The 26,417-nt window shown below is 35.6% G+C and overlaps 1 protein-coding gene across 3 annotated transcripts in view; it reads left to right on the forward strand.

Annotated features, from left to right (window-relative positions):
• SLC10A7 (solute carrier family 10 member 7) overlaps positions 1-26,417 on the forward strand; it is a 253,775-nt gene that overhangs the window by 78,591 nt on the left and 148,767 nt on the right. The gene's annotated exons all lie outside the window — the stretch shown is intronic.

Consider the following 26,417-nt stretch of genomic DNA (forward strand, 5'->3'; position numbering starts at 1 on the left):
TGATGTTAATTCTATGTAGTGCTACAAAGCTTTGAAGGTCCCGATGTTCTAGAGCTTTAAATGATGTAGCTTCTGCAAAATTTATGCTTAGAGTAGACCTTATTTTTAAAGAAGTAGTAGTGTTATTTCTGATGTCGTATTATCGGGTTTTAGAAGAGAGTTAATAGTGTCTATTTAATGGAAATGAGCTCTTAAGCTACTTGTTCCAGACTCAGTAGTATTTTGTTAAATCGTTTTTTCATCTAAGTATTATTTTTCATTATTTGTCACAATTGACAAAATAATATCTGTAAAATATGACCTTGCTGGAAGCCAGGTTTTTTATATAGTTTGGAATCATATACATCCACTACCAAAGCATGACTTCTAAGATGAATCTCTTACTCTTTAAACGTCTACAGTAATTGAGAAAATAAATTTGAGGCAATTGTCTAAGTAACTAACATACTTAAATACACCGTCCCTTAGTTGGAGGACAAGCTCACTAAGTATAGTTTGAGTTTTGCACTGATTGTATGAACAGTGAACATATCAGAATATGTGTTCTCCCAGGCCTGATTATTTGATAAGGTCCAGGAAAGTAATACCTGTTCTAGGGACTCTTTAGGATCTTTATTCTACTCTTGCACTTCTAAGAAGTTGTGCATTCTCACTCGTTAGTCTTCTGCTCTTTTTCCTCTTTTTTTATTTTAATTCAACTAATCAAAAGTACTTAGTGATCTCCTACTACACAGAGATGGTTTTCTAATAGCTGTGGAGGGTGCAGGATACATGATGTGGGTCCCACTGTGTTGTGGATATGACTCACAGAAAAAGAAATACAATGTAAAAGTTAACAGGTCAAACTAAAGATGTTACTAGATGATGTAGGACTGTGAAATGGCACAGGCCATAGGCACTCTGAATTTGAAAGTCAGAAGCCATTTTGCTGAGTTGGTCCTTGAAGTATGGTAGGCTTTAGTTAGTAGAGAACGAGGAGAACTGGCATGAGTGATGGCAGAGAGGCAGAAGTGTCTTTTTCCATGTTTCCTTCCCCCTCTGTTACCCGCTTTTTAAAAAATGTTCATTTTTTATTTTTCAGAGTCAGAGATGGAGAGCGAGCAGGGGAGGGGCAGAGAGAAAGGGAGACACAATCCCAAGCAGGCTCCGCGCTGTCAGCGCAGAGCCTGATGCAGGGCTCCAGCTCACGAATCATGAGATCATGACCTGAGCCAAAACCAAGAGTCATTTGCTTAACCGACTGAGCCACCCAGGAGCCCCTGTTACCCCCTTTCTTTCTCAAAGTTAAAAGTTACCAGAAAGAGTTTGAGAATGCAAATTATGACTGGAGATATTTTGTTCCAGTGTTACAAGAAATAATAATTCTATTTCTTCCCCCCCATAGTTGCAATTGATTATGAACTATGGATTATGAGCAAATTGGATTATGAACTATGTATGAATCTGGACTAAATCCATTAGAGTTAGTTTCAGATTATTTAACAGAAAAAATAATAATTGTGGCATACAGGATAGAGGTTTATATTTCTACTATGTAAAATCTGGAAGGAGGCTGTCCAAGTGTTGTATGGTGGCTTCGTGGTCTCATTGTGGATGGATATACCTATCTTTCTCCTCCATCCTCCACAGCCTGCACTTTCCTTCCTCAAGCTTACCTCATGGTCCAAGACAGCTGCTGGAGCTCCAGCCAAAAAAGATACCTGGTTAGTAAAGTCTTTATCCTGGGAAAGCACAGAGCTCTCCTAAAATCTAAGTTTGCTTTGTTTAATTTGCATTCCTAGAATTCCAACATCATACTTGCAATCATATCTTATTGCAGAACTTATTCAAGCAATCCTACTTAGCCACTGGAGAGGTTGGGACATGTGGCAGGTTGCTAAGAGCTAAAAATTGGATTTCTGTTACTAAGAAAAAAGAGAATAAGTATTAAAAGGGAGCTAGCACTTTCTTCATGTGAGCAGTGTACAGCAATTGCCAAGAGGTCAGAAAAGATTAATCTCAGTTGAATGATATGAGAAGGCTTCAGGGAGAAGTTGGTGTTTGAGTTGGGCTTGGGAAAAGGACTTATTTTAGAGGAAGGAAATTCTAAATTGTAACCTTCATGTTTTAGTTTGTTATTCTTTTTTTTTTTTCATTTTTCACTTAATTTACTTAAAAATTTTATCGAGTTTTTTTTTTTTTAATTCTTGTATAGTTAACATACTTATATATTATTTTCGGGCCTACACTATGGTGTTGTATTATTTTCAGGCTTACGATATAGTGATTCAACAATTCTGTACATCACCCGGTGCTCATTACAAGTACCCTCCTTAATCCCCATCATCTATTTAACCTATCTCCCCACCCACCACACCTCTGGTAACCATCAGTTTGTTCTTTATAATTAAGAATCTGTTTCTTGGTTTGTCTCTCTTTTTTTTCCTTTTGCTCGTTTGTTTTGTTTCTTCAATTCCAAATATGAATGAAATAATATGGTATTTGTCTTTCTGTGACCGACTTATTTCACTTAGCATAATAATCTCTAGCTCCATCCATGTTGTTGCAGATGGTGGGATTTCATGCTTTTTAACGGCTGAATAATATTACGTTGTAGATCGATCGATGGATCGATCGATCTACCACCTCTTCTTTATCCATTCATCTGTCAATGGATACTTGGGCTGCTTCCATAATTTGGCTATTATAAATGATGCTGCTATAAACATAGGGGTGCATGTATCTCTTTGAATTAATGTTTTTTTATTCTTTGGGTAAATACCCAGTAGCGTGATTACTGGATTGTACAGTAGTTCTATTTTTAACCTTGTGAGGAAAGTCCATACTGTTCTCCACAGTGGCTGCACTAGGTTGCATTCCCACCAACAGTTTACAAACCTTCCTGTTTCTCCACATCCTCACCAACACTTGTTTCTTATTTTGTAATTCGTAAAGGATAGTACTTGTTACAGTGTTTTTGGAATTCTCTTTATAAATGAAAAATATTCACTTACTCTTAAAATTTAGGATGAGGGGTAGTACTATGGTTTCTGGAATCAGAATGGCTTAAATCTTCATTTGACTGAATTACTAGCCTAATCACATAAACTTCCTTATATATAAAATGGAGTAGATAGTACCTAAACTATACAGTTGTGGTGAGCATTAAATGGGATAATCTATATAAAATATTTGTATGATCTAAGTTTTTTCCAAGTTCTTCCATGAATTTTTTTTTGGCATGGCCATGGACATCCATAAAATGAAGAATTGGTTATCTCTGACTAATGATTGTTCTCTGATTATTCTCTAGTTATAAGTGACCATTTCTTTTGTAGTTACGTAAATAGAATCTAAAAAGGGCATTTACTTCAGATTCCATTAAAACTTTGAATGAAAGCCTTTTTTTTTAGATGAATTTTTGAAGAAAGAACTCTGAGGGCATTTTTGTTGATTTTTAGACATCTGGGTATACCACATAAAATACTGTACATATTTATAGCTAGTTTAATAATGTCCCAGGTCTAATTAAAACACAGTGTTTTTAAGAACTAATTGTTACAGAAAACTGTGTTTTGTTTTTTTCTAATGTAGCTAGGCTGGTAATAACCAATGATAGATGAATTCAATTTACATAAATTTCAGACCAAGAGCATATTTTAAAATCATGCCACAGAGGATTGCTTTAAGTTAAGAAGTTAATGTCATTATCTCCTCCTCTCATTTAAATTGTTCTGTTTACAATAATTGTGGGGTATAATAACTGTTTTAAGGTTTCTCAGTTGATGAGATTTTAATAAAATTTGATAGCCACCTCTCTGAATAACTAAATTGTTGTAAAAAGAATATATATATATATATACACACATATATATATATTTTTTTCTGTATAACATCAGGCATTTCAAGTTCAACCATCTCATGTGCTGCTTCCTCATCAAAAGAAAGATTAAAAAATAGATATTGGCAACTTTTAAAACAATTGCAATTGAAAATCCTCTCTTTAGTTTAAAAAGATTTAACTGTGTTGAAAATAATCTGATCACATGATTTATTAGAGCTTTGGCATTTTTGGTTTGGGGGCTAAATTGAATGGTTCCATGTCTTCAAGAATTATAGGTTAAAGTTTGACAGGAAAACGTAGAGCTTTTGCCTTTCAGACTCCTCAGCCTATTTTATTATTTTTGGTAACTCTTGAGGGAGTTTGGTAATTCCTGAGGAAACCTTGGTGAGTGACAAAGCTGATCATGCCAAATTGAGTTTCTAATAACTGTGTTATATGACATCATAGCAATTCATAAATGTAAGTATTCTGAAACATTAGCAAAGAGTTATAAGCAAAATTAAATCATCTTTGTGAATGTATAACACCAAGTCTAAAAAATATCTGTAAGAGTTATTATTTACTTTCTAAATCTCTTCATTTAAAGTATAAAGAAATGGGTTGATTTTATGTAATTCTTGTAAAATAATTCTTTTAAAGTAATTCTGCTCATTACGGGAATGAGCAGAAGCTATTCTAAAACAAATAGGGGTTAAAAGGAACTCCTTGCCTTAAGATGAATAACTAGCCAGAATATATTTTCCTTCCCTTACTCTATTGTTGTTCTGCCTTCCCTCTCAGCTTTGGCTGGTCTGCTATTACTACCCAGCTTTGTAGTAAGATTTGAATAGTTAAATGATACTCTTAAAGTTGCTTAAAGAAAGGAAATTCCAAACACAAATGACATGTTTTAACAACTCAGGATATGTGTTTACCACCTGTTTTTTATTCTTCCTTTCTTATACAAAAATGTAGTAAGCCACACTTAGCATGGTCAGAGAGGAAGCACATTTACTTTGTTATTCATTGATTGCTTTTTAAAAATCAGAGCAAGAATCTCAAATATTAATGAAGAGGGTTAAGGGTTGTAACCAGAGAAGACTCAATTGTTACATTAGTTTTCCTTTCGCCTAAATCTAGAATGTCAATTTTTAGTTTTGTTTATGTTTGTGGAATACTCCTTTTGTGTAACACTGGAAACTACGCTGATTTTTTTTTTTTTCTTTGTTTGCTTAAAATCCTGACCAACCCAAATTACTCAGTTGTGATTTTGGTTTTCCCCCAAAAGTTCATGACTTTTTTTATAAAACAGGTTTTTATTTTCATTGAGCTTACAATTAAACACTTTTCAGTACCACCTTATAGAATGTTATTTCAAGTTCGTTCCTTACTGCTAAGGACTTGATAAAACTAGAATTTAAAATAACCTATTTTGGGTTTTAAAATACCTTATGAACTCTGTTCAGACAACGGGAAGGTGGTTTCTCCCTTGATAGAATGGAGCCCATTGTTATGCTGTATATTTCATTGAATCACCTTTTTGGGCAAATGAATGTTATAAAAGCTGAATTGCTGAGAACAGACTACTTATTCTTTAAAAAGGTGCAGTCGGGTTATTTATTAGTATGGGACAAAATAGGAAGGTAGGATATAAAATAAACACACATATACTCAGAGTCCATTATTCAAGGCACTCTCCTAGACACTGAAGCAAATATGTGAAGAAAATAACAATAAAAGATTTTAAAAAGAGGGAAGACAAGAACTGCCTTCACAGCAATGTCTTCCAAATTTCAGGCACTTTTTATGACCTTTGCCGTGTCAACATGTTATTTGTATTAAGTTAAAACCCACTTAAAAAATTTTTTTGAGTTCTTTCTACATCTAAAGTGGGGCTCGAACCCACAACTCCAAGATTGAGAGTTGCACACCCCGCTGACTGAGCCAGACTGGGGCGTCTAAAACTCACTTTTAAAATTTAACTTTTTTAAAAAGTAAAACTTGGGGCACCTGGATGGCTCAGTTGGTTAAGCGTTCCACATTGGCTTGGATCATGGTCTTATAGGCTTGTGGTTCGAGGGCTCGGGCTTTGTGCTGACGGCTCAGAGCCTGGAGCCTGCTTTGGATTCTGTGTCTCCCTCTCTCTCTGTCCCTCCCCTGCTCACGCTCTGTCTCTATCTCTCAAAAATAAATATTTAAAAAAAAGTGAAACTTGACATCAACACATAAAACAATTTTGTCATGAATAGAAGGTCACTGAAATTAAATCAAATGGAAAAAAAACTATTGTTAATTGGTAGCTAAACTGCTGCCTTCATAAGTCTCTGAGCTCATAGCCTGTCCTCTTTTTGATAAAAAAGTAAAATTAGTACTGGTCCCAAACCCAAAACAGCCTCTTCCTGCAATCTAAAAGATTGAAAAGAGTTTTTGAAAAGAGAGAAGGTCTCGTCACTACTTCTTTGCTCATGTGTCCTTTATGTCATCTTGCTTTGACTTCCACTTTGCTCAGCACTGTTCTCTCTAAAGTCATCTCTTAGTCATTTCATCAGAGGTGAATTAGAACCATCTGGGGAGGTCAAAAGAAGAAAGGTCCTAACCAGGGAGTCTAGCAACCTGAACATGTTATTGTTTCTTTGTCAGAGTTCTTTCCCATGTAACATTTGTCCAGAAGAGCAGTATGCATGTGAGCCAAACATGTTTGCAGGGGTAAATAAGTTATGATGCTGGAGCAAGGAGAACCCTGCTGTAGCTACATTTGGGTTTGTTTCTAAAGCAGACTAGTGTTTGAAGTGCTGTGATTAAAAATGGTCTTTGTTACTTAATAAAAATGTATGGAAACCTTACTCTGTTTAAGCTATGTCTGTGTCATCTGACAGGACTTGTGTGGCAAGTAAATGCATTAGTCACAGTGACCATTTTTCTTGCAAATTTGTGACATAGATTTAATTATAGGAATGACCAGCAACTTACAAATCTAATTTTGGCGGAGGCTGAGGCAACTTTTTTTTTTATTTTAATAATGATGGATTTTTTTTTTAAAGCAATGATTTCATTACTATTTAAAGAAATCTACTGGTGTAGAACCAGCCAATTGACTGAAGTTATTTTATTACCCTTTAACAAATGCCATGTAGTTTCATTTCTATTTTTATTAATTTTTAAAATACCATTCTGGAAAATACTTGCTGTTATACCCAGTTAGATAAAAATAAATAAATGTAAATGGGGGGAGGGCAGGATATGGTCTCCTAAGAAACATGATCCTAGTGGTTAAGTTGGTTAAAATGACTACATTTCCTTCATGTGAATCCAGCCAACTACAGAACTGCTGAGTTTATGACCATTAGTAGGAGATACCCATAATTAGTAATGATAATGTGGTAGATAGTTCTCATTCCTCCACACCAGAAGCTTACTTGATTACTCTATTTATTAAGCTAATATTTGGGGGATCTGGGGATAATAATGTGGTGAGCCAAACGAGGTTTCTTCTATCTTTGTCTGTATTATAGATTCTCAAGGTGAGCATGTCAAATCCCATGGCAGGCAGGGGAGAGGGAAAATTAATAATTTTCCATTATTAATATACCTCATTGATTCAAGACCCTACTGCCATTCCAAAATAAATTGGGACATATGGAAAGAAGCAGGAGGGCATCTGAGGTTGCATGAACTATATCAACTTTTGGATTCTACCAACCAAAAAGAATGTTTCGTTTGATTACTGATCTTTATGATGAAAGCAATGCTAGACACCTAAATTCCATTGAGGATTCAGGTTTTTGAGTAAACATTTAGTACTTCTCAAAAATAATCATCTGTGTTATTGGAAATGGCAGATTGTAGTTTGAAATAAAAAAAAAAAAGAGACATCAGCTTTTTTAGCTCTAATTCACTTCATGTCACTGTTTGACCTTATATCAGTTTTATTTAATGAAACATTTGTGGACTTCCTACTATGTGCTAGGCTCTGGGTGAGGTTCTAGAACTCCAAAAGGAGAGTAAAACTTGCTGGATTTAAATGGCATTTCTCACAGTATAGTTCCCCAAACCGCGATTCTTAGTTGCCAACTGATGATTTGGACCCACAAAGTTTGGTGACCACTTCTCATAACTACAGAACGTCAGGTAAGGTAGTAGACGATCATCTCCAGTTATCACAAAACAAACAAAACCATTCCATTTTGATTACAGCTGTAAGGAAAACTGGATTTTAAGTTTGTGTGTCTGCCAGCTTGGTTGTTTTTAAAAGCAGTTTTGTCAGAGACCAGATTCAATTTGTAACTACATCAAAAACTGACTTACAAAAGTATCTTACTATATGTATAACTTATTCTGTTACATATAACATCGTATTACATCATTGTGTTAAGAATTAACTTCATAAAAGCTACTACAGTGGTTATTATATGTTTATTATAGAACTTTTGAAAAATAGAGATAGAATCACCTAGATACAACTACTCTGAGCATTTTGGTGTATGTCCTATGTATTTTGCACATATAGTTAATGAAATTGGAATTGCATTATATAGATGATTTTATTTTCTACCTTTCCCCTTTAACAACATCTATACACATTTCTTCATATTCTTATTTCTACCTTGTTTACTTGATTTTGCTTTATATAATGAATAATAATAACATTTTTTTGGACAGGGTATGATATTTATTTAGTTGTTTCTCCATTGACAGTCATATGGGTTGTCTATATTCTTCTACTATTATTTAAAAAAAAAGCTTCCACAATATTTTTGTGCATAAATATTTGTGATTCTCCCTTTTAATTATCCATCTTAGGAGGAGTCCCTAAGAGAACAAAAACTGAGTAAAATGCTACAAACTTTTAAAGGATTCTTGATGTTGCTAAGTTGCCATCCAGAATATTAAAAAAAAATTATCATCCGAATATGTAGATGTTCAGAAATACTCATTTTTCTTTATCATCACCAGCTCTAATTATTACTTTTTAAAAGTTTTAGCAAACCCTTATTTTACTTTAAGTATAACTTTTTGAGAAGTTGATGTTTTATTATCTGTTTATTGGCCATTTGAGATCCTTCTGTTGTCAATTATTCATATACTTTACTTATTTTTCTTTTGGGATGCCTATTTTGGTTTCAAAACAGTCTTTTTATATTGAGGATATGAATACTCTATTTCACATATTGCAAATATTTTTGCTTGTTTGTCTTGAACCTTTTTTTTAAAAAATATTTATTTTGAGAGAGAGAGAGAGAGAGAGAGAGAAAACACAAGCGGGGGAGGGGCAGAGAGAGAGAGAGAGAGAGAGAGAGAAATCCAAGCAGGCTCTGTGCTGTCAGGGCAGAGCCCAACACAGGGCTTGAGCTCACAAACTGAGATCATGACCTGAGCCAAAATCGAATTGGATGCTTAACCGACTGAGCCACTCAGGAGCCACTGTGTTGAACCTTTTAATTTATTTGTGTGGAGGGGTGAGAGGAGATGATTTTTAATTGACAGAAGTTTAAAATTTAAGTCAGATTTATTAAGATGTAATTTTTATACAGAAAAATCGACCCATTTTAGATGTACAGTTATGAGTTTTGACAAAATGTAACAGTCATGTAACTACCGCCTCACTCAAGATAAAGAATATTGCCATCCCTCCCAAAAGTTCTTCTTGCCTCTTTGTAGTCAGTCGTCCCCTTCCCCATCTTCAGCCTTTGGCAATCACTGGACTTCTTTCTTGGCCCTATCCTTTGCCTTTTCCAGAAGGTCCTATGAATGGAATCACACCACGGGTAGGCTTTTGATTCTGGCTTCTTTCACTTTGTATTTGTTTTTGTGATTCACCTTTGCTGTTGTATGTATCTATCAGTAGCTCACTCCTTTTTATTGCTGAATAGTATTGCACTATCAGTTTAGCAGTTGATGAACTTCATATAGTTTCCTGTGTTTGGCAATTATGAATAAAGCTGCTATAAGTATTTGTGTATAGGTTTTTGTGTAGATGTATATTTTCATTTCTTCTGGGGGAATACCTAGGTGTAGGATTGCTGAGTTACATGGTAAGTGTATGTTAAACATTGCAGAAAACCACCACACCATCATCCAGAGTGGTTGTACCATTCCTACCAGGAATGTCTGAGGAATTTAGCGCTGCACATCCTAGCAGCCCAGGGTATTAGCAGTATTTTTTATTTTAGCCATTCTAATAGGTGTACAGTAATTTGTTATCATAGCTTTCATTTGTATTTTCCTGATAGCTAATGATGTTGGACATCTTTTTATGTACTTATTTGCCATCTGTATATCTGTTCAAATCTCTTGCCCATTTTTTATGGAGTTGTTTTCTTATAATTAGATTGTGAATTTGTAAATATATTCTGGACAGCAGTCATTTAGGGATATGTATTTGCAAGTGTTTTCTCCCAGTCTGTGGCTTGTCTTTCACTTTCTTAATAGTATCTTTCAAAAAGCAGGAGTTTTAAATTTTGATAAAACTCAATTTATCTATTTTTTTTCTTTTATGGTTCATGGTTTCTGTGTCCTTTCTAAGAAATCCTTATTCAAACCAAAGTCACGAAGATTTTTCCCCAATGTTTTCTTCTAGATGTTTTAGAGGTTTTGTTTTTGCATTGAGGTCTTTGCTCCAGTTTGAGTTAATGTGTGTATATGGTGCCACGTATAAATTGGGATTCATTACTTTACATATGTTTGTAGAAGTTTAAAGTTTTCATGTCTGTCAAATGTATTCACCTTTCCCTTAATGGATTTTTTTTCATAGCCTTTATACTTATTAAGCCCTTTTCTAATCACAATGTCAGGTAAAATTTCACATGTATTTTCTTCCGGTTTTATAGACACAGTGTATATCTAATATATGTTAAAAAGCAAAGCCTGTTATATGAGAGTTCAGTAAATATGAGTAAGTTTGAAAGCACTTCACCTGATTATGGTGTCATTAGCTAAAGAAGTCAATTTATGTTGTTACTGTTCTTACTGGTTTTCTTTTTTTTCCTCGTAAGCCCAGCTTTGTAGTGTTACTTTCATATCTACATAGTGACATGTATGCTTGTCCCTGAAAATAATTAGATCAGTATTCATGACTGTTAAAAGTTATTTCTCCATCTTAGGATATTACACATGACATTAATACAGTTACTTAAGATTATTTGTTTGAAGTGTAAATGGGTATGTACATAGAAGAGTGAAAATTATAGAAACCTCTTATTGCGAGAGAGCCAAAGCATAAGAGACTCTTAAAAACTGAGAACAAACTGAGGGTTGATGGGGGTGGGAGGGAGGGGAGGGTGGGTGATGGGTATTGAGGAGGGCACCTTTTGGGATGAGCACTGGGTTTTGTATGGAAACCAATTTGACAATAAATTTCATATATTGAAAAAAAATAAAAATAAAAGAAAAGAAAAAAGAAATTGTGGTTTATATACACAATGGAGCACTACGTGGCAGTGAAAAGAACGAAATATGGCCCTTTGTAGCAACGTGGATGGAACTGGAGAGTGTGATGCTAAGTGAAATAAACCATACAGAGAAAGACAGATACCATATGTTTTCACTCTTATGTGGATCCTGAGAAACTTAACAGAAACCCATGGGGGATGGGAAGGAAAAAAAAAAAGAGGTTAGAGTGGGAGAGAACCAAAGCATAAGAGACTCTTAAAAACTGAGAACACACTGAGGGTTGATGGGGGGTGGGAGGGAGGGGAGGGTGGGTGATGGGTATTGAGGAGGGCACCTTTTGGGATGAGCACTGGGTGTTGTATGGAAACCAATTTGACGATAAATTTCATATGTTGAAAAAAAAAAGAAACCTCTTATTGCTCTTTATCAATTAATCTGCAGATAGTCACACAAATCGACAGTAAAATGTTTCTATTTGGAAGATTGCAGGTGAAATAGAGTTTTGAATAATAGGGGACTTTCCAAAAATAAGTTTGTAATTTAAAAAACCTGATCCATTTGACTTTAACTTTTATCATCGAACGGGCTCTACCGATCAGGGGAGGACAATCTCAGGATGTGAACACAGTGTCTTGGAAATTAAAGTCAAAGCCTCACAGATCTCCATGAGATGAGCATTGATTCGGATTTTACACGTCCACTGACAGTTATACTATGAGTCTACAATTAATATGTTTTCTTTCTCTTTTGACAGAACTACACTTAACTAACTTCTTCTGGGTAGCTTTTTCTGTGATGTTTCTAATAAGTAATGTAATTAAGTTAAAAATTTCCACCATGTCTATAGTGCTGTTTGGTGTAGTGGCCAATATTTGTGGTTTAGTTTTCTTATCTTTCAGGCAATTGTCTTTTAAGTAGTTATTTTCTAAAATGTTCCTATTTTCATTTGAAAGCCTATGTTGTTATTCTTTTTATTCATTCATTTGGGAGAGATGATGTTTATTAACATTATTGTGCTTCTGGTAATTTCCAAAAGCCAAGATGACACGTTCTACCTTCTTTCTCACCACCACCCTATACGTTGTTGTGAGGTTAGCTGTCTTCACCTAACTACTTTCATATGTCAGCCCCATGCTCCAGTCCCTTCAGTGGCTCTTACTTGCTCACGGGCTTACTGGCCCTTCAGTGCTGATTCCTCCTGGTGCAGCCCATCCCCTCTCTCTCTGGCACCTTTCTTTCCTTCCTCTGTTCGCTATTGATTCCCTCTTCTCCTCCCTCTCCTCTTGCCTCTTTGATTACACTATTTCGTCCTTTCGTATCATATCCATCTCTTCTTGAAAGACCATCTGCCCCTTGAAGACTGCCTCCAGCATTTTTTTTTTTTTTTAATGGTTGTTTAGCTCTTAGGAAGGCTTTCCATCAAGATTATAATTGGTTAGCATAATTACTTTAAAATTCCGATCTCTCCCACCTCTGGCAGTTCTTATCATCCTGTTCTTTTAATTTTTTTCCTAAAATATGTATCTTGTAATATATTACATATTTACTTATGTTTACTGTCTGTCTCCCTTTTTGGAAATGAAAGCAGTTATTGGTTTTGGTTGTTTGGGTTGATTTGGTTCACTGCTCTAGCCACGGCACATATAGTATCTGGCACATGGTAAGCACTCAAAAATTATTTGTTACACGCATAAATAGAAATCATTCAATGAATGTTATTTTAACCTCTCTTCTTCTATCTTAGATTGTAAAATATCTTGTATATGATACACAGTTAAATGTATGTTAGTGATTACAATTAAATGTTGAATTCGTTTGACAGAAATCCTGGTATCATTTTCATTATCTAACAAATTTTGCTTACTTATGTTAAAATGATTTTAAATTGGAAGCTTTTAGTTTCAATAAAACATATGATACAGCCAAAATTTATATTGCTTTCTATTCACTGTGTTGATTTAGAATGGGAGTGAAAACTCATTATTACATCTAAATTTGATATTGGGTAATTTGTAAGACTCTCTTCTTATGATAACTCTCTATGAGTAGATAATGGCAGATTATCCCTATATAATTTGTTACCAATCCATATCTTGTTATCACTGAAATAATTGATTTTAAATGTCAGAAAGTTTTCCATGAAAGATTGCTACAAGTGTGATTACTACATATATAAAGAGCTGCAGATTTATAAATAAGAGGATGTAATAAGTGATTGCCATTATATGGCATTGTAGAGAATTGTTGCGCTCTTGGTATTAAGGAAAAGTATTTTATCATTTAAGTTTATATTTTAACAACTTGTAAAATATATAATTAAATTGACAAGTGAGAGCTGAATTACTAGACAATACTGAAAAATTGTCTAGAGGAGAGGTAAAAATTTAAGTCTGAAAAACAGGAAAACCAATCAATGGTGTATAAAAAAAATGGATAAAATCCATTTCTTTTTTTTTTAATTTTTTTTTCAACGTTTATTTATTTTTGGGACAGAGAGAGACAGAGCATGAATGGGGGAGGGGCAGAGAGAGAGGGAGACATAGAATCGGAAACAGGCTCCAGGCTCTGAGCTGTCAGCACAGAGCCCGACGCGGGGCTCGAACTCACGGACCGCGAGATCGTGACCTGGCTGAAGTCCGACGCTTAACCGACTGCGCCACCCAGGCGCCCCAATAAAATCCATTTCTGAGAGTCATTAAAAGTACTTAGAAAATAGAAACTACCAAAAGAGAAAAAGAAAGAAAATAAGAAAGCCAAGGTGATAATGAGGAAGCAAATAACTTGAACTTGCAACACGATATGACAGCGTATGAAAGCTAATGCAGTTCTTTCTTTAGAAGCATCGTGTTACAGCCCTCTGCATTTGAGTTTGGTAGGTTCAGAATTCAGAATATTGCTTTGACTTTGGTCTTATCAGGGGTTAAAATTTGTTAAATGAGATATAGAAAATAGAGATGTGACTTGGGTTGGAGGAGGTTTGGAGGGTGATGTACCTCTATATAATGGAGAAAGAAGAGACAGAATTTTAAGATACTCCAGGAAGGGATGTATAGTTAATCAGACTCGATTTTTAACTGGGAAAGTTGGTCCCATTTTCTTATGATAACCTAAAAAGTACATTCATACCATCTGTATTTGATATAGCAGCCTCATAAGTCATTTGGAGTTCCTGATAGATAACTGCTGAGATACACAGATTTGGAGAAGAACAGCTTTTGGTCTTTTCAGTAATTAAAATCAGGAAGAAGAAAGGTTGTTTCTTGTTTACAAAAAAAAAAAAAAAAAAAAAAAGTAGATTGGCGTGTTACCTCTTTCTTTTCTTCGTTTACTTCTACTTCTTTAAACTGAAGAAGAAAAAAATGAGTACAGATCATAAAAAAACATTAGAGAAATATAAAGCCTTCCTGTCTTTTGCCCTTTAGTTGACAGGCATTTTCTCTCAAAATGGTTGAATCCGGATTCTGTATCATTAAATAAATGTCTGTATAGAATTTTAGATTCATATCTCATGTAGTTTCAAGCCAAACAGTTGTTGAAGTCAGAAGGTTAAATTTCCAGCTCTAAAAAAAAATGAGTAAAAACTCTCACAAGTGGTTTTAAAAAAGGTTTAAGTGTGTAACAGTAGAAAATCTCTACATTAGGAAGAATACTTACTCTTGTAAGAATGCTATTGTTCTTTTTCATGTGAATTTTCAAGATATATTTGAAAAGTAACATTGAGGTATCCCCAGGGAGCAATCTCAACAAACAACCCTTAATCTTGAAGCAAATCTTCCATCATGTCTGGCTTTTTTTTTTTTTTTTTTTTCCAAATTCTACCAACCTGGTGCCATAATCATCACTGCAGATTTTCTCATGGCAAAATTATCATAAACTAATGAAACTCTCCAATAGCCTTGTGCATCTCTGTTAGTTTTTCTAGACATTGTTGACCTTCATTCATTTCTTTTTTTTTTTAATTTTTTTTTTTTTAACGTTTATTTATGAGACAGAGAGAGACAGAGCATGAACGGGGGAGGGTCAGAGAGAGGGAGACACAGAATCTGAAACAGGCTCCAGGCTCTGAGCTGTCAGCACAGAGCCCGACGCGGGGCTCCAGCTCACAGACCGCGAGATCAAGACCTGAGCCGAAGTCGGCCGCTTAACCGACTGAGCCACCCAGGCGCCCCGACCTTCATTCATTTCTATATGGGAACTGTAAGTAGTGAATCATCTAAAATATATGTTTTGGCACATGTTTTTAAGAATACAAACAAATTAGAAGGGGAAGTTTTTCTCCTTAAAGAAGGAGAAGTTGGGTGCTACCCAATTCTTAAGGAAGTTTTCCATTCTCTGCTGGAAATTCCAAGATCTGAGATTTTTTTTTTTTCTTGGCTTAAGTCTTTTCTTGGCATAATGTCTCTCCTAAGCAAAATCGTATCCAGTAATATTACTGTTTTTTTTTTTCCCCTTTGTCTTTTTGAATCATCCATTGTTTAAGATACTGGGCTTCTGATTACCAGGAAGGCATATACTTTGTAAATTTTCTATGGTCCTGTTTCAGAAACTGATTCTGTGTCTCCGTCTCACAGGGATGGACTCAACGTTGATCATATTCACAGATAATGATATATAAAGCAATCAAAAGTGGAAAAAATAATTATGAGAAACTTCTGACAGCTGAGTTGACGCCTTCTGTCCTTATGATTAAATCTACACGAAAAGATATTTTGATAAGAATTTTATTTTGTAAGAATGCAATTAGAGGAAAGAGAGGTAGAGACGTAGTTCCCAAGTTTGATTCTGTCAGGCGGTTGTAAGTTAATGTGTCTGGCTCCACAACAAGGGTATGGTGCCCTTGGAAGCAGACAGATTTACCATTTGGACCAGAGATCTTCTTTCGTAGATGGTGTTTAGATATGTGTTCTTAATGGTTTCTTTTAGGTATTTTCTCACTGGTTCCATTGCTGACTGGTTTGCCCTTTTATTGATCTGCCATACCTTAGAGTGAAGTCTTGCTGATGTTGAAACCATTCTAATGTTTTAAAGTGATCTTACATGTCTTTGTTTTAAAGGCATTTCCTTTATTGCCAAGTTCAGAGTTAAGGGAGATACATTAATATTTCCATTTTGTATTGTCTATAAAGCTGAACTGACTGACATGGTAGCCACAAGCCACATGTGGCTATTTAAATTTTAAATTAATTAAAAAAATTAAAAAAAAATAAAATTTAATTAATTAAAATTAAATAAAATTAAACGTTCAGTTCTTCAGCCACACTACTCACATTTCACATATTCAGTAACCACATGTGACTGCTAATTGCTGTATTAGTGCAGAATGTTGAACATTTTTATCATTGGAGAACGTTCTGTTAAACAGCACTGGAGAGATGTTTAATTGGCAAGCTATTTTGAAATTATTTTAATATAATTCAGTGCCTAATATTTTTGTATGTGTTCATTGTTTTATATTTATTTCAAGTAATAGCCCAACTTACTATTCTAGTCGTCATCATTGAGTTTGAAGTAGATCATATACATATATTCAGCTGGACAGGGATTTTATTGTTAAAGATACTAGTTATTTAAGTATCTAGTACTTATGCGTTTTACTTAGGACAAAGTTCTCATGAATTTCATTTGCAGTTCCCTTCTAGTTACTAAGAGGACTATTTACTTTGGTGTATTATAAAAACTCTGGCGCACAGTGGAAACACTTTTTAATGGTTATATTATAATTTTCATAATTTTGACTCCTCATAATAGTAGATTTCTTGCTTTTTCCAACACCACGTTGTTTTAATAAATTAACATCACTCCTTCAGAAGTACTGACAGTGCCAGGAAAGTAAATGCAGCCTTATGTGTCTAAGAGCTGTCCTTCAGAAAATAGTATACTGTTATACTAGAAGTGCCCGGAAGTCTGTTTGTTTTCAGAGTCTGAATATGATTTTATTATTAACTTGTGTGCCTTCCTCTGCGTTTAACAACTGTTCTCATGGGGCAGTTACAATTTTTTAATCTGCTTTAACCCCTTTCACATTTGAAAGATTATTTTCAATAAGACAGGTCTTTCTTATATAGTAGTTTAACTAGGTCAGTGATTTTCTAACATTTGAATTTCACTCATCAGTAAATTTCAAAAGAAATTTTGGGGAGCGCCTAATGTCTTTAGTTTCTTATTTTGCCAAATAAGAACTACCATTTATTCTCATCATCATTTTATGAAAGAATAGATGTTCAAATATGAAACCCAGAAGTGTAGATTTTATCGTATTCATTTATCATTGAATAAATTTAACCTGATGATAGTTATACTACATTCTTCTTATTTTGCCTCATTTATTTCTTTGGAGTTTTGACTAGTCCCAAGCCCAAACAGTTCATTGTGGAAATTATCAATCTTTGTTGATTTTCTTCTTCATTGATCTTTTTACCACTTCTGTTTGGTGTTTTGAATTATAATTTTGATTTAGATTCTGTGCTGTTAGTTAGGCAAAGACTATCACTATTCAAGGAAATCCTATAATATAATTAGAACAGTTAGAACATTTAATACATGATAGAAATGTATCAAAAAGTTATTTAACGGTTTTAACCATGCCATCTGTTAGCCAAATATTCATTTGTCTAATTCATATTCTGAGATAAGTTTGTCCAAGCTATACTCTGTAGGGGCTCAGAAGAAATAGATATCTCTTCCAGAATTGGAGGAAGGTGAAAACAAAAGAATAAAGACAAAGTAATTTAACTAGACCTGAGAATTCAGTTTCAAAGAAAAGTCCCTTTGGGGAATATTTGGGTAATATAATTCACTTGTCAAGAACTTAACATTTTAGAAAAAAAAATATTTAGCTTGGAAAAGTATGTTTTTAAGGTAACATCGAATATATATATATTTATTATTCTGCATATTATAGTATATATAATATCTATATCTATTATATAGAATATATTGTATATCTATATCTATATATGATATCTCTATCTATTATATATTACATATTTGTATAGAATATATAGATATATAATATCTACTTATGGAATTCTTATGTGTTCAGTGGACTCATGAAAGAACTTATTGGAGTGTTTTTATACACACTCAAATATATATTTATTCATCCATATTCCTATATATAATTGTTCTTACATTAGGAAAGGTAACTTTTCACTGAGTATTTTTTTTTTAGATTTAAGAAATTTTATATTTTTTTTAATGCTTATTCATTTTGAGAGCAAGAGAACACACATGAACATGAGCATGAGTGAGGAAGGTGAAGAGAGAGAGAAGGAAAGAGAGAGAATCCCAAGTAGGTACCACTCTCAGTGTGGAGCCTGACACTGGACTCAATCTCATGACTGAGATCATGACCCGAGCTGAAATTAAGAGTTCTCACTGAGTATTTTAAAGATGGTTCAGTGTAGCTGCTGGGAGGAGTACACAGATCCGCAGGCTCAGCCCCCCTCACAGAGCTCTCACTGCAGAGTTTTCTTGTCAATGGGGTATACCTTCCACAAGGCACAGGATGACAGGAAGCTTTGCAGAATAAATGGAATTGAGGAACATACAGAGGTTTATTCCAGACTGGAGTAAGGGGGATCTTACTATTACTGATTCTCTATTCAAAAATCGATCTCATAGGCTTAGTTTATGATGAGTTAGAATGTTAGTGTCCTGTGGACAGAGTCTGCTATAATCCAAAATGGGCAAGTAATACATAGAAGGAGGCCCTGTCTAATATTTGTCACAGCTGGATTTCTGCGAGGAAGGTACATTTGACATGGAAAGCCTGCCAATTAATTTACTAGATTCTTTTTCGTTACACTTTTACACATGATTAAATTATAGTACTGTTATTTTTAGATAAATGTAAAAGATAGGGGTGTGTGTGTATGCATGTGTGGTCTCTCTATTTAGAATGTTAATCTTTGCTACTGTTGAAAAATAATTTTTCTTTTAAAAAAGTTAAATAAGTAAAGACTCCATTTACTTTCATCAATATTATTGACATCTTAGCAAAACCCTATTAAATTTGGCCAATGTATGGTCTCAATTATGTTCTATAAAATACAAGATTTAAAGAAAAAGACTGATGTTTAAATTAAAGAAATTAAATTAAAGAAAAAGACTATGCTATAATACATGTGACATAGAAAATACGTGCTAGAGGCACCTGGGTGGCTCAGCCAGTTAAGCGTCTGACTTTGGCTCAGGTCATGATCTCACAGCTCGTGGGTTTGAGCCCCACGTCAGGCTCTGTGCTGACCGCTCGGAGCCTGGAGCCTACTTCGGATTCTGTGTCTCCCTCTCTCTCTGCCCCTCCTCTGCTCATGCTCTCTCTCTCAAAACTAAATAAACATTTTTTAAAAAGGGAAAAAAAAGAAAAAAAAGAAAATATGTGCTAATGACTTTATATTATCAGTAAGTTTTCTTGTCAGTAGCAGACTATTAGTAAAGTTTTTCAGGAGTCAGAAATTATACCTCGGATTTGCAACTGCAAAGGAGGGTTGGCCCCTTTAACCCTCATGTTGTTCGAGGGCCTACTGTATTATACATGACTGGGAGATGGTTTTACTATATAACAAAAATTTTCCTTTTTGTTCCTTCTTTCTTTGTATAATTACACCTTTTTAGCTTAGAGATTTTTTGTATCTCTATTTAGAAGATAAATTAGGTCGTGGTTATTGTTAGTTTGACTTAGTATTCCAAACTCTTTTCAATACCAAAAGCTATTTATTAAGGACATGCTGTGTACATATCATTGAATTCAGTTGACCTACATTCAATGGGTGATGAAGATTATAATACACATTTTTTTTTTTTAAGAGACTTAGTGTAATTGAGGGAATGAGATATGCTTAAGTTAAACACTTGGAGAAAAACAAGAAAAAAATAGTGGTTAAAAGTATGTTATCATCAATTAAGAAAGGGAGAGCAAGACAACATAAAATTATCAAGAAAGGATCCCTGGAGCATGTTAAATGTAAGATCTTAAAAATCAAGAGTAACCCAAGTGGAGAAAATCAACCTGAGAGTGGATACAGTCCAACAAAGGCAGGGACCATACCTGTTATACACATTGTTACCTCTCTTTCTATCTCTATCTATATAATGGCAAATATGGCGCCTGGTACTCAGTAGCCAATATATAATGAGTAAATGAATGAATGGGCAGTCGCAGGCAAGAGACAGTGAAAGGAGGGATGCTTACCAGAGTACGCCAGTTCTTGTTGACTGGTGGAAATTATGTGAGACTGTATTATGAAGCGTCTTGAATGGAAGGCTAAACTTGAACTTGATACCATGTGAGACATTACTGAGGAGTTTTCAAGGAGTATATCATGCCAGAAGTGGTGTCTTAAGAGAAATGTCCTGATAGCAATGTGTTTGTTGGTGAGATTGTGCATGAAAGATTGGTAAGTAGGCTATTCTAACTCTAGACAAACAATGATGAACACTCTGACTACTGACTTTCAATTTTTTTTTAACAAAAAACCACAAGCACAAAAGAAAAAGGAAAAGCTTTTTTTAGTCATTTATTCAGTTACTTAGAAAAGTAATATTAACCTTATGCCTGCTGTATGTGAGGCCCTATACACAAGGAGTTTCACTCCCAAGCTTTGAACCAGGGATACCTACTTCCCAATGCTGTTAAAGAGATTAAATAAGATCGAGTCTCTGAGATGCTTAGCAGAGTGTGTGGTACATTAACAAGAATTCATAAGTGGCTCCTCCTAATACTATTTGGTTTATTTTAGAAACGATGTCACCAAGACCCTCTTCATCCCTGTGGCCAAAACCCTCTGTATAATCCCATATGTAGACTTTTATCTACTCCCTAGATACAGTATTTTCCTAAACATCTGTTTCTTCAAGAACAACAACATTTTTTCTGTTAGAGGCTTTGAAACTTTTAGAAATCAAATCAAATATTGTTAGTGAACCTTGTGTACTCATCTCTTAGCTTCAATAGTTGTTAACTCACTCCAGGCTTATTTCCTCTACACCTCTGTCTGCTTTGGTATTACTTTGATGCAAACCCCAGCCATGTCTTCATTTTAACAGCAATCTAATAGGTAAGGGCTCTCATCTTTTTTTTTTTTTAAAGTTTATTCATTTTTGAGAGACAGACAGAGATGGAGCACAAGTCGGGGAGGGGCAGAGAAAGAGGGAGACACAGAATCTGAAGCAGGCTCCAGGCCCTGAGCTGTCAGCACAGAGCCTGATGTGGGGCTCGAACTCACCAACCATGAGATCATGCCCTGAGCTGAAGTCGGACACTTAACCGACTGAGCCACATAGTCACCCCAAGGGCTCTCATCTTTTAAAGATAAGAGACTTTTCCTTCTTAGAGACTTTTACTGGCCAAGTTTTTCATGAAAGAGTCTGGAATATCTTTATGTAGAAATGCCGGGAAATGTAAGGAACAGAAACAGACTGGGGACCCAAAAATCTTAGGATTAATAACTGTGGTGTCATGAACAAAATCAGGGAATTTAAACAAAAGAATAATTTTGAGTGAGATGATTAACTTTGATTTGATAGATATTAGTTACATGGTGGTACTGGGACATCCAGGGGCAGATACCCAGGGGTGGGCATGCTTGGTATGTTCTTCCTTCGTGGATGGAAGACACATGGATCTTAAACCAGTATAGATCCTTTTAGGTTGATCATTAATAATAATATTAATATCCTTCCTTCCCCTTCTCCTCTTCCTCCCTTTTTTTTTTTTTAAACTTATGATCTCATCCTTTCTGTGTCCCAGCCTACAACTTTCCACTGCCACTCTGCTCCATTCCCACACACTTTGGGGCATATGAGGGGACCTTACTTTCCTATTAATTATGTTTGTTTGAGTTCATTCTGTTAAAATGTTTATTTTCTTCTTAAAAATTATTTCGGTTTTTCTGACAGTACTTAGAGTCAGTGATGATTAGGTGAAGAGTAAATATTTATTAAAATGGATGATAGCTTCAATCTGGATTTTATAGTAATTTCAATTGAAGATCTTTTAAAAAATCTTTTTTTAATGTTTATTTTTGAGAGACAGACAGAGCGTGAACAGGGAGGGGCAGTGAGGGGGAGACACAGAATCCGAAGCAGGCTTCAGACTCTGAGCTGTCAGCACAGAGCCCAATGCGGGGCTTGAACTCACAAACCATGAGATCGTGACCTGAGCTGAAGTTGGATGCTTAACTGACTGAGCCACCCAGGCGCCCCCCATTGAAGATATCTTTTTTTTTTTTACATTTTTTTTAACGTTTATTTATTTTTGAGACAGAGAGAGACAGAGCATGAACAGGGGAGGAGCAGAGAGAGAGGGAGACACAGAATCCGAAATAGGCTCCAGGCTCTGAGCTGTCAGCACAGAGCCCGACACGGGGCTCAAACTCAGGGACCGTGAGATCATGACCTGAGCAGAAGTCAGACACTTAACCGACCAAGTCACCCAGGCGCCCCTGAAGATATCTTTTAAAGTAAAAATGTAAAATAGTATCATAGACAAAATTCCATTCATCGAAGGAGCACAGAAATAAATGCCTGATTGTGAAATTAAATTAGAACCAAAAATGCTCATAAGTTAGTAACTTCAATTCTCTTTTAAAAAGTTCTTAGCTTTCAAAATATCTCCTCTTATTTCACTTTGACAATAGTGTAAGCAATTTAGCTTCTAGGCCAAAATAGAGATGATATTATTATTATTATTATTATTATTATTATTATTGTTGTTATTTTGGTGCATAGGTGTCATCATATTAATGCTAATTTGGTTACATGTATTCATCAAGAGTAAAATTCAGACTCATTTTAGCACCTGTTTTAAGCCTGCAGCAGACATTCACATTAGAATTGTATACCCTAAATGTTAGAGGTTCGTATAGAAAGTGGAGATGTATATGGCTAGTATATGGCTAGGACCTACTTCAGCTTTATAGCACACTCATAATTATTAGCAGTGGGATCCATGCTGTTAACACTGGACACTGTTTGAATGTTTCCTGATAATTTATAGGGTTGATTACTCCAGCCTCAAGTGGAACCTTAGGAAGAAGAGCAGCAAATGGTAAATCTCTGTGATGGTCCCTGGGGCAGTGGTTCAGTTTGAGGCTCTGAGTTATGTGGTTCTCAGCCTCTTTTCCTCCCCAGCCCTTCCTGTGGCTCGGTGTCATCATCATCATCTGTTCAGATAATGTCTGTTCAGAAATCACAGGTCTCTGGGGAGGAGAGAGAAGAGAGAGTCCTGTTATAAGCACACTCGCTGCAAACCTTTCACCTTGCTGTCAAGGTGACAAATGTTTGTCCTTAAGGGAACACTAGAGGTTAAATCACCAGTGTTTTTCTCACTTATCTTCCTTCCCATACTATCCCAGCTCTTAGTCAAATTTATAGCTAAGAGAATCTCAGAAAATTAGGCTGCTCGTGACCTTTATGAATCTTGTTCGGAGATCTGTTTTGTACAAGCTCAAAGTACTGATTATGTTATGAATTGGGGTCTAAGTAATTGGAATTTGCTGAAAGTCATTATGTCAGTACATTTTTCTTTCAGGGATAACTCAGAACAACAAGATTTAGGAAAGAAACATTTACATTTTGAGAGGTAGTATTGGAAAGTTTGCAAATACAGTTGTGACAAGGTGAGCTAGGACTTATTTTTACATTAGTATTGTGTTAATTAATGGTGTACACATCCTTGCATAGAGAAACACCAACATGTGCATTAACCCTGAAAATGGAAGTTGTTCTGTGTTGTTGTTGTTGTTGTTGTTGTTGTTCTTCTTCTTCTTCTTCTTCTTTCTCTTCTTCTTCTTCTTTCTTGGCTTATTCCATCCTATTCTCCATTTAGCAATGAGAATGATCTTGAAGGATGTAAATTGGGGCACATGGGTGGCTCAGTCACTTGGGCATCCGACCTTGGCTCAGGTCATGATCTCACGGTTCGTCGGTTTCAGCCCCAGCTGAAAGCCTGGAACCTGCTTCAGATTCTGTGTCTCCCTCTCTTTCTGCTGCTCCCCTGCTTGCACTCTTTCTCTGTCTCTCAAAAATAAACATTAAAAAAAAGAAGGATGTAAATTGATCATGTCATTCTCCTGCTTAAAATCCTTCAGTTTTTCTTGGGATAAATACCAAATTCTCTTATATGGCTTATAGGGTCCTGCCTGATCTAAGCCTTGCCTTCCTCTCCAGCTTTCTGCCATGCTGCCTTTTCTTTACCCACAGGACAGCTGCCGTGTGGGCATAGTTGCAGTTCCTCTAGTCCATTCATTCAACATATACTTCACTGAGCTTCTGCTCTGTATTGAGGCTACAAAAATGTACAAAACAGACAAAAATTCATGAGGCTTACATTCTAGTTGAGGGGATATGACAACTATAAAATATATAGATTTGCAACTGAAATATATGTAATATGTATCAAATATGTATATAATGTCATCTGTTTCCCTCCCTTTTCCCCCCATATATAAATGTATATATAATGTCATCCCTTTCCCTCCCTCCCTCTTCCCCCCATATATAAATATAAATACACATATAAAATATGGAGTAAATGAAGGAAAAATGAAACCAGGAAGGGAGGAAGCTAGAGGGGTTGCAACTTTTTTAAAAGGTGCTAAGTGACAGTCTGTCTTAGAATGTTTTGGCAGAGACTTGAAAAAGGTAGGGGAGCAAGCCTTGAGGATATTTGGGGAAATAATGTTCCATAAAGAGAGAACCCACAGTGCAAAGGCACTCAGGTCGGAGAAAGGCCACAACAGGGTGGGCGATAGAGATAAATTCAGGTATGTAACAAGGGTCTAGATTATATAGGTAGGGCCTTGAGGACCATAGAAAGGACCTTGGCTTTAAATCTGAGTGAGATAGTGTATTACTCAACTTGAGTTGCCATAATAAATTGTCATGGACTACGTAGCTTAAACAATAGAAATTTATGTCTCACAGTTTTCTGGAGGCTGGGAAGTCCACGACCAAGATGTCAGCCAACTAAGTTCCTGGTGAAGGACCTCTTCCTGGAATGTGGACAGTGTCTTTTTTGCCATGTCCTGGCATAGGAGTTGGAGGGCTGGAGAGAGAAATATGGATAGTGTCTTCCTCTTCTAGTAAGCCACTAATCTCTTTTAGATTAGGGCCTTACCCCTTATGACCTCATTTAACCCTAATTACCTCCTAATGGCTCTGTCTCCAGATACAGTCACACTGGACGGTAGGGCTTCAACACAGAAATTTGGCCAGGGGTGCACAGTTCAGTTCATAGCAGATGGGAAGACATTTGAGAGCTCTAAGCAAAGCAGGAACATGATCTCACCTAAAGACCACTCTGTGGAGAATGGACTACAGAATCAAGGGCAGGAGCAAGGAGACCAGTTAGGAGATGGTTGCAGTAATTCAGCCGAGAGATTGTAGTGACCCCAACCAAGGGTAGTAGCTACTGAATCAAGTTCATTACAATGTCAGGGCATTCTCACAGGTTGTTCCTTGGATTGCTTATATATATGTATAGCATCTGATAGGTTTCAAAGCACTTTTACATATATTTTCCCAGGCAAGCCCCCCACACCTCTCCTGTGAGGCAGGCACAATATCATGAGGCTCAGGTTTCAAACGGGACTGATTCTGGAGTCAGACTGCCTGGGTTTGTGTCCCCTCACTGCGTCTCCAATTCCTAGGAATAGCACCTATGTCAACCTTATCTAGTGTTGTGCAGATTAAATGAAATAGTCCGTGTTAAGTGTTTAGTAGAGTGTCTGGCACATTAGTAAATAATAAATATTAGCTGTCATTATTTTTGTCACTTAGTAAGTTGTGAACTTAAGAGTCGAAAAGGTCAATTGATTTGTCCAGGCTTATCTAGCTAGTGATAAGAAGAGCCACAGCTAGAATCCAGTTCCTGTTATTTCTCATACACTCTACTTTCCATTATGTCATTTGCTGAAGGAGTTCCACTCTAAAACATAGGATAATTCAAGTCACAGAAAGCAGTGAAATTTTGTTTCTTTTCATATTCCATAAATTGAACGTTTCAGTACTCCATCCTGACTCCATCTCTTCATCCTCTGGAGAGGGTCTATTTATTCATAAAGGTTAACCTTTTGTTTCCTTCATGAGTCCAAAAGTTTAATCTCCTCTGAATTGTTAAATTAATCCTTCTCTAGAAATCACTTAATTTCTATGTATTGTTTCCTCAACAGTTCACTGTTTGGTGTTTTCATTAGGCATGAAAGTACTGATTTGGGGACTGTTA

Source organism: Puma concolor, chromosome B1 (assembly GCF_028749965.1).
Source record: "Puma concolor isolate L17-30 chromosome B1, mPumCon1.1.hap2, whole genome shotgun sequence".
Lineage (NCBI taxonomy): Eukaryota > Metazoa > Chordata > Mammalia > Carnivora > Felidae > Puma > Puma concolor.